We start from the raw sequence: 8,865 nt of genomic DNA on the forward strand, positions 1-8,865 counted from the left end.
TGCCTGTTGGAAATCAATACATGATAGTGCTTTTTATGTTTCCCAACTAAGAATGCTCTGTTTACTTGATGCCACATCCACAAGCACATACAAATACAAACTTATATATATATATATATATATATATACATATATATACATACATATATATATATATATATATATATATATATATATATATATATATATATATATGTATGTACATATTAGGGGTGTGGGAAAAAATCGATTCGAATTTGAATCGCGATTATCACGTGCAATTCAGAATCGATTCTCTCTTCTTTTTTTTAAATCGATTTTTTTTTTTTAATCAATCCAACAAAACAATACACAGCAATACCATAACAATGCAATCCAATTCCAAAACCAAACCTGACCCAGCAACACTCAGATCTGCAATAAACAGAGCAATTGAGGAGACACATACACGACACAAAACTAAACAAAAGTAGGAAACAAAAATGAATATTATCAATAACAGTATCAATATTTGTTATAATTTCAGCATAGCAGTGATTAAAAATCCCTCATTGACATCATTAGACATTTATAAAAAAATAAAAAAAGAACAATAATGTCACAGTGGCTTACACTTGCATCGCATCTCATAAACTTGACAACAAACTGTGTCCAATGTTTTCACAAAGATAAAATAAGTCATAGTTTTGGTTTGTTTAATAGTTAAAACAAATGTACATTATTGCAATCAGTTGATAAAACATTGTCCTTTACAATTATAAAAGCTTTTTTTTTTTTTTAAATCTACTACTCTGCTAGCATGTCAGCAGACTGGGGAAGATCCTGCTGAAATCCTATGTATTGAATGAATACAGAATCGTTTTGAATCGGAAAAATGTCGTTTTTGAATCGAGAATCGTGTTGAATCGAAAAAAATCGATATATTATTGAATCGCGACCCCAAGAATCGAAATTGAATCGAATCGTGGGACACCCAAAGATTTGCAGCCCTGGTGTGTGTGTGTGTGTGTGCGTGTGCGTGTGTGTGCGCGCGTGTGTGCGTGGGCATATATATATATATATATATATATATATATATATATATATATATATATGTGTGTGTGTGTGTATATGTACATTATATACAAACCCTGTTTCCATATGAGTTGGGAAATGATGTTAGATGTAATTATAAACGGAATACAATGATTTGCAAATCATTTTCAACCCACATTCAGTTGAATATGCTACAAAGACAACATATTTGATGTTCAAACTGATAAACATTTTTTTGTGGCAAATTATCATTAACTTTAGAATTTGATGCCAGCAACACGTGACAAAGAAGTTGGGAAAGGTGGCAATAAATACTGATAAAGTTGAGGAATGCTCATCAAACCCTTGTTTGGAACATCCCACAGGTGTGCAGGCTAATTGGGAACAGGTGGGTGCCATGATTGGGTATAAAAACAGCTTCCCAAAAAATGCTCAGTCTTTCCCAAGAAAGGATGGGGCGAGGTACACCCCTTTGTCCACAACTGCGTGAGCAAATAGTCAAACAGTTTAAGAACAACCTTTGTCAAAGTGCAATTGCAAGAAATTTAGGGATTTCAACATCTATGGTCCATAATATCATCAAAAGGTTCAGAGAATCTGGAGAAATCACTCCACATAAGCGGAATGGCCGGAAACCAACATTGAATGACCGTGACCTCCGATCCCTCACTGTATCAAAAACCGACATCAATCTCTAAAGGATATCACCACATGGGCTCAGGAGCACTTCAGAAAACCACGGTCACTAAATACAGTTTGTCGCTACATCTGTAAGTGCAAGTTAAAGCTCTACTATGCAAAGCGAGAGCCATTTATCAACAACATCTAGAAACGCCGCCCGCTACTCTGGGCACGAGATCATCTAAGATGGACTGATGCAAAGTGGAAAAGTGTTCTATGGTGTGACGAGTCCACATTTTGAATTGTTTTTGGAAATATTCAACATTGTGTCATCCGGACCAAAGGAGAAGCAAACCATCCAGACTGTTATTGATGCAAAGTTCAAAAGCCAGCATCTGTTATGGTATGGGGGTGCAATAGTGCCCAAGGCATGGGTAACTTACACATCTGTGAAGGCACCATTAATGCTGAAAGGTACATACAGGTTTTGGAACATATGCTGCTCTCTAAGCGCCGTCTTTTTCATGGACGCCCCTGCGTAAAATACAACAACGGAGACCCTGAACGTTCTCAAACGTTTATCGAGTGTTGTTAAAAGAAAAGGTGATGTAACACAGTGGTGAACATGCCCTTTCCCAACTACTTTGGCACGTGTTGCATCCATGAAATTCTAAGTTAATTTTTATTTGCAAAAAAACATTAAGTTTATGAGTTTGAACATCAAATATGTTGTATTTGTAGTGCATTCAATTGAATATGGGTTGAAAAGGATTTGCAAATCATTGTATTCCGTTTATATTTACATCTAACACAATTTCCCAACTCATATGGAAACGGGGTTTGTATATGTATATATATATTTATTTGTATATATGTGTCTGTATATATATGTATATATACATATATATACACATACATATATACATACATACATAAATACATATGTATAAATATATTTATATATTTTTTTATATACATGTATACATATACATGTATATGTATTTATATATATATATGTTGACACACACATATATATATCTGTGTAATATATATGTGTGTGTGTGTGTGCGTGCGTGCGTGTGTAAATATATGTGTGTATATATACATATATACGTACAGGTGCATCTCAATAAATGGAACAAAAAGTGATTTGATTTCAGGAGTTCAATTAAGTACCAGTCAAAAACCATAGAATTTATCTTTTTTACATTTTTCCAAATTTTATGAAGTACTGATTTCTTTTTTTCCGTTTAGCTGACAACTATAACCATCAAGATCATTATTTTATTTAATTATTAGGAATGTGAATCTTACAACAACTCACCGTTCCATTCCGATTCTTAAAGTGACGATTTGATACGTAAACGATTTTCGACTCAAACTGATTATCGCAATAAATTATTTGGTCTAATAATGATCATATCAGTTTCAAAACAAGTTCAAAAGCTCCTCTTGGCCACTTATCTACTACATACTGTATACAGGATGTGCAGCAAGTTAGCGCTGAGATTCCCTAAAAATAGAAATGTCTTTTTAAAAATTAGTTATTGGGAAAAAAAAAAATCTCAATCAATCTATAATCATTATAGGGGCGGTTTAGCTCGGTTGGTAGAGTGGCCCTGCCAGCAACTGGAAGTTTGCAGGTTCGATTCCCGCTTCCGCCATCCTAGTCACTGCCGTTGTGTCCTTGGGCAAGACACTTTACCCACCTGCTCCCAGTGCCACCCACACTGGTTTAAATGTAATTTAGATATTGGGTTTCACTATGTAAAGCGCTTTGAGTCACTGGAGAAAAGCGCTATATAAATACAATTCACTTCACTTCACTTATTAAGAATTAAACCACCACTAGTTATTGTAAATACTTTCACCTAAAACAAACAGATGTGATTAATTACCACGGAGTGTTTATTGCTTTACCTGCTAGAAACTACTTTCAAATATTTCATAAATAAAGTACACTTCACAAATACTTGGCCTGTTCTTGCCTCAGAAAAACGCCAACTGGGCAGATGGCTCTGTACTCGCCATCATTGCAAGTTGTGTGCTTTTTTGTAACAACAACCTACCTGAACTCTGCCACCGATTGGCCTATTTTATAACACCCCGTAGAATATAAACATTCCACTTTTTTAACGACTGAAATGAATGAACTTTCACAATATGTTGTAATTCATTGAGATGCACCTGTACGTACACACACAGTACATAAAGGTGAGGGTCCGGCTCCTGGCATAAACACTCTTTGCTGTTTTACTCCTTAGATTCGAAAAAAACACATTCAAGTCACTTTATTAGCGATATGACCTAAAATCTCTATCACGATATTTATTGTATATTATAAAATCGGTTAAATATGCCCCTAATTTGGCTGCCGACGTGCAGCATGTGAAAATGTTTCCTGTTAGATTTTCACAAATTGGTCATAACAATGCTGATACTGATACTACTTGCTTACATTTTGGGTCACAATTATAATCAGACAAAAACACAGGGTAGCGGTGCAAAAATATAAATTAAATATGTAAATCGTACCTTGAATTAAGTCCTTTGGATTTTGCCCTTACTTTCGTCCTGAATGCAGGGACTTACTTGCTGAGTTTGGAGTCATAAACCAAAACGACAGAAATCTCTGTGATAGTAAAATATATCAATCTAAACTCTGTAATATCGACCATACACTGATACTGTACTTGGTATCGTTACTGTCGATATGTGAATCTTATTCAAGAGCTCGAGCTTAACATTTAGCATATCCTGCTATGGGGTGTATTGTGACATGTGTAGCTATTCCACGTTCTCCAGTGATAATGCTACTTGCAAAACCACAGTAGAGGCAAGGATTGCTGCCCTAGAAGTGGCTTTGCACTGTGGAGGAACGTTAGCCGCTAGCGATTATGCTACATTTGCATTGAGGACGCGTTTGTTCATGTGTTGCCGTCAAATTTGCTAGACACAGCAAGAATGTGTCATCTACATGCACCATCACAATATAACAATAGTATTAAAACCTCTATATTGTTTGTATCACACAACTCTGCTTTACACTGTTTATATCAGGGGTGCCCAAACTTTTTCCTGAAAAATTAAAATGTGCTGGGGCCGTTTTGATATTTTTCATTTTCCAAACCAATACAACATAACAATATAGATTTTTTTAAACTTCAGGGCTCCCCTCAAGTTTGGCCCCAGAAGCATCCCAGTCCTACAAATGTTAAAAATAATATAATAAAAAAGTGTCCATGCTTAAATCTCTAGATTTATTTGTCGATATAAAGTTAACATTTTATATGTAATTTTTGTTGGAGTATTTTTTGTTATGTTTTGTTCGTAGCAAAAACACAAACTATGCTATATATTTCCCTCCCAAGTGTAATATTTGATAAGTCATTACAGCCTTAAATAAGATATTTAAATAATTGAATTTAATTCATATTATTTATTAGTCACACTAAAATTATCAAGAATTGAAAAGGGCCCCACTCAAAAAGTGTTCAAAAATAATTAAGGCCTTTTCTTTTTTCAATTTCAACGCCTAAAACTCGACTTCAGATCTTCGCTGATTCTAAGTTATTGTTTTGTTTTTTGATGTGAAGTAATTCATAACATTGATTTTGATTCATTATTTTTTGAGCAAGGACCTTTTTAAAGGGGAAAACAAACAGCCAAAATGGCAGCTTTATGTTATTAGTCAACATTGCAACTTGTTCTCGTTACATTTCATCTGTATGCTCATTTATTTTACTTTTATTTATTTTTCTTTTGTTTTAATATTTTTACGATGTGCTAAAAAATGTGCTGCTAATAATGAGCTGCAGGTCGCACGTTGGATACCTCTGGTTTATATTTTCAACTTACAAAAAACAACCTTAATGTTAGAGAGCCTAAAAGGAGCCACAAAAAGGCTGACACACACACACACACACACACACACACTATGCCTTACCACATTGTTGTGTTCTCTGTACTCACTTCCAAAGTGTTCGTGGTTGTCATTAAGCTTACATTTGGAGCATGAAATCATTTACATTTTTTTCATTTTTTTAATGCAGTTTTGGATTGAAATGAGCGCCGAAGACCTGATATTAGCAGCCATTCATATTTATAATACTGTTGTTTTTTTCCCTCTGGAAGACTAAAGTGCTTGGTGTATATATTATGTTAACAGGAAGTAGCTGAGACGTTTTTCTATCGATACATTCCAGTCGGATGCCTTGCTTGTCTTAGAGGGCCTAATGGAAAATAATGGGCGGTTGTCACGGTGACCTCTTTGCCGCTCTTGGATTTTTGTGCAAGCTCTAACTATCAGGTCGTGACGTCAGCTTTCCCGGAGGACGACGTGGAGGCGACAGGCTACCTACTCCTCTCTTTTAAGCTTTTATTCTGAAGGAAAATCACTTGTACATGACGCCTTATGTACTGCACCACATACTTCATAGGTCAGGCAGAGCAGTGGGAGACAATCCATCGGAACTACTCAGGCCTACTTTTTCGCTGAAGGGATGTGTTCTAGCTGGAAGCTCTTTTTCAAGCTTTGTATGGCGGCCCTGCCTGCACTCACACACATCTCATTTTGAAAAGATGGACACTTGAACAAAGTTGCTCTTGCATGTGGACTACCTAAAAAAAAAAAAGTCAAGTCGAAGCCTCCTTTTTTCACAGGGTTTCACTTGCAGTGAATATAAATTGTATTGCCTCTTCCCACAATTCCAAAATGTAAAATGATTGTTGGTATAAAGCGCCCCCCCCCTTCTTACACTTTGTACATCAGGGCTATTCAACTCACCACCCGAGTTTAGTTTAAAGCTGGGGAGACAAACAGCCAACTCCTAAAAACACTAGCTTGCTCCTGTTGTATAAACTTGGACCAGTGTGAACACATTGGCAGATCCTTGCATTGACTTATTAATAACCTTGTTACCAAACATAAGACCAATGGGGTGCAAACTTGTGATTTACCTAACTTAAGCGTTCCTCAAGGCCCCACTTTAAGTCCTCTCCTTTTTGGCAGTTTCTTTTTCGTAACGTGATTTATGTAACTTAGATGTTGTTGTAGCTTGTTTGCATCAGATGCATCCAGTAGTTCAACTTCTTTAGTCCCTCAGGGTTCCATTTTAGGTTCTTTCTTTTTCATCATTAGTTCTATCATTCAGTTCAAAACACTCGTGAGAGACTGACTCTTCACAAAATGGTCATAGAGATGATCTTTGATTTGTTTTTTCTGCAGAAGGTCTTTAAAAACAGCATTGCGCTCCTGTAACTGACAATACAAATAAACTAAAATCAAATTTCTACTGTAGAGGACGCTGGTTCTCTGGAATATACAAAACAAGAATAATTGCGAAGCCCCTTGGTCCTAGAAATGTGGCCCCAAAACAACTTAGTTAAAATATCTCTGATCTAATCAAAGGTGATTTTTGGGCCCCTTCAGGTCACCCCATTGATGTTTAGTGGGATTTAGGTCTAAGCTCTTGCTGGGCCATTCCAAAATTATGCTTTTTTTCTTTTTTTTTTATTTGCATAAAAAAAAACCTTTATAACCTAAATATGTTTTCAACATTATGAGAGCCCTCGAGACATGAAATAATAATCTTAAGTCACCTTTACACACTGATTGCATTTTTTATTTTTTACAATGAATTTATTTACGTGGACCCCTACTTAAACAAGTTGAAAAACTTATTTGGGTGTTACCATTTAGTGGTCAATTGTAGGGAATATGTACTGAACTGTGCAATCTACTAATAAAATTTTCAATTAATCAATCAAAAAAGCAGCTTGAGGCTGAGCCAGTCAGTTGCCACAATACTGAACGCTTGGTTTGGTTTCACATAGTGGCCAATACTACTGCAATATTCAGTTTTAATTTAGACAGTTTAATGCTTGAAAATGTTTAAAGGAAAAATTTAATGTGCAAAATGCTCTAAAAAATAATAATTATATATCCAAGAACAATTGCAACGTGGCGAGGAACAAGTCTAGTTTGGTATGTTTTCGCAAGATTTTACTGTTGTTGCACATACTGCCTTGAAGTATTGCAAGTTTTATTTTTGGTTATTTTAATAATTGTAATCAATTTAACAATAATAAAAACTATGCATTTTATTTCAAATAAACATTGACATTTTTTTTTTCCTGGTTTTATTTTCGTGCAGGTTTGATTCCCATCTAGGGAACGTGGGCAAAAAAAGTTAAGTCTAGCTTCAATTTATATTCTGTTGCTTCGATTAATCGTCTGAGTGTAACTGATAAAAAAAATGTATCACATCCATACCGCGTAGTGTGCCTGGAACTTTAAATATGCGGACATAAGTTTCCACACAGACGTTGCAAAAGAGTGCACATGCGGTGGTGTGTGGGTGCCCTGATCTGTGTGGTGGAAACCAGTGTTTTGTATTTTATATTTTCATTTGTGCTGACGAGGGTGCCCTGATCTGTGTGGTGGAAACCAGTGTTTTGTATTTTATATTTTCATTTGTGCTGACGAAAGATTGATTTTTTAAAATCATATTAATCACACTTTCGAATTTGGATTAATCACGATTATTAATTGCTTGAATCATTTAAAACAAAAAAAAAGGCACAGGTGCAATTTTATTGTCAGATGTCATACAGCAGGGGTTCTCAACCTTTTTGACCTTGGGGCCCAAATTTTCCACTAAAGAGGGGCACGGGACCCACTCAAATATTAACACTGAATTAACATTTTTAATTTAGATTTTAATCATATTCAATAATTATATCCAAACTTTTTACAATTTTCTAATTTATCAAGTTATATGAAAGCATGTGTTAATCACAAAGATTATTATGTTAAACCTTAGGCTTCGGAAAAATAAAGTCGAAGCAAATTTACTGCAACATAAGCGACAAAAAGAAATGTACATACAATTATGCCGTGCTAAAATAAACTAGATCAATAAATAATGTTAACTAAACTCATTCAAATTAAGGTGCAAATAAAAATATAACTTAGTTATATTTGCATTTAAGAAACTTCTATGACTTTAGCTCCAGTCTACTTCTCTTTGTTTGCGATTGTCATTACTGCCACAAGTGGTGGAAAAGTGTATTACAACTGAGTCAATATGGACCACAGCTGAGAAACATATATTTTTAGGTGGTCCTTTCAGCCCAAAGTTGGGCCCTATGGTTAAGAAACACTGTACCATACACAAACAGTTTTGAAGTGTGTTACTTGAATGTAATTTTTTTACTAAAAACTTGGAA

The sequence above is a fragment of the Nerophis ophidion genome, linkage group LG02 (genome assembly GCF_033978795.1).
Source record: "Nerophis ophidion isolate RoL-2023_Sa linkage group LG02, RoL_Noph_v1.0, whole genome shotgun sequence".
Classification (NCBI taxonomy): domain Eukaryota; kingdom Metazoa; phylum Chordata; class Actinopteri; order Syngnathiformes; family Syngnathidae; genus Nerophis; species Nerophis ophidion.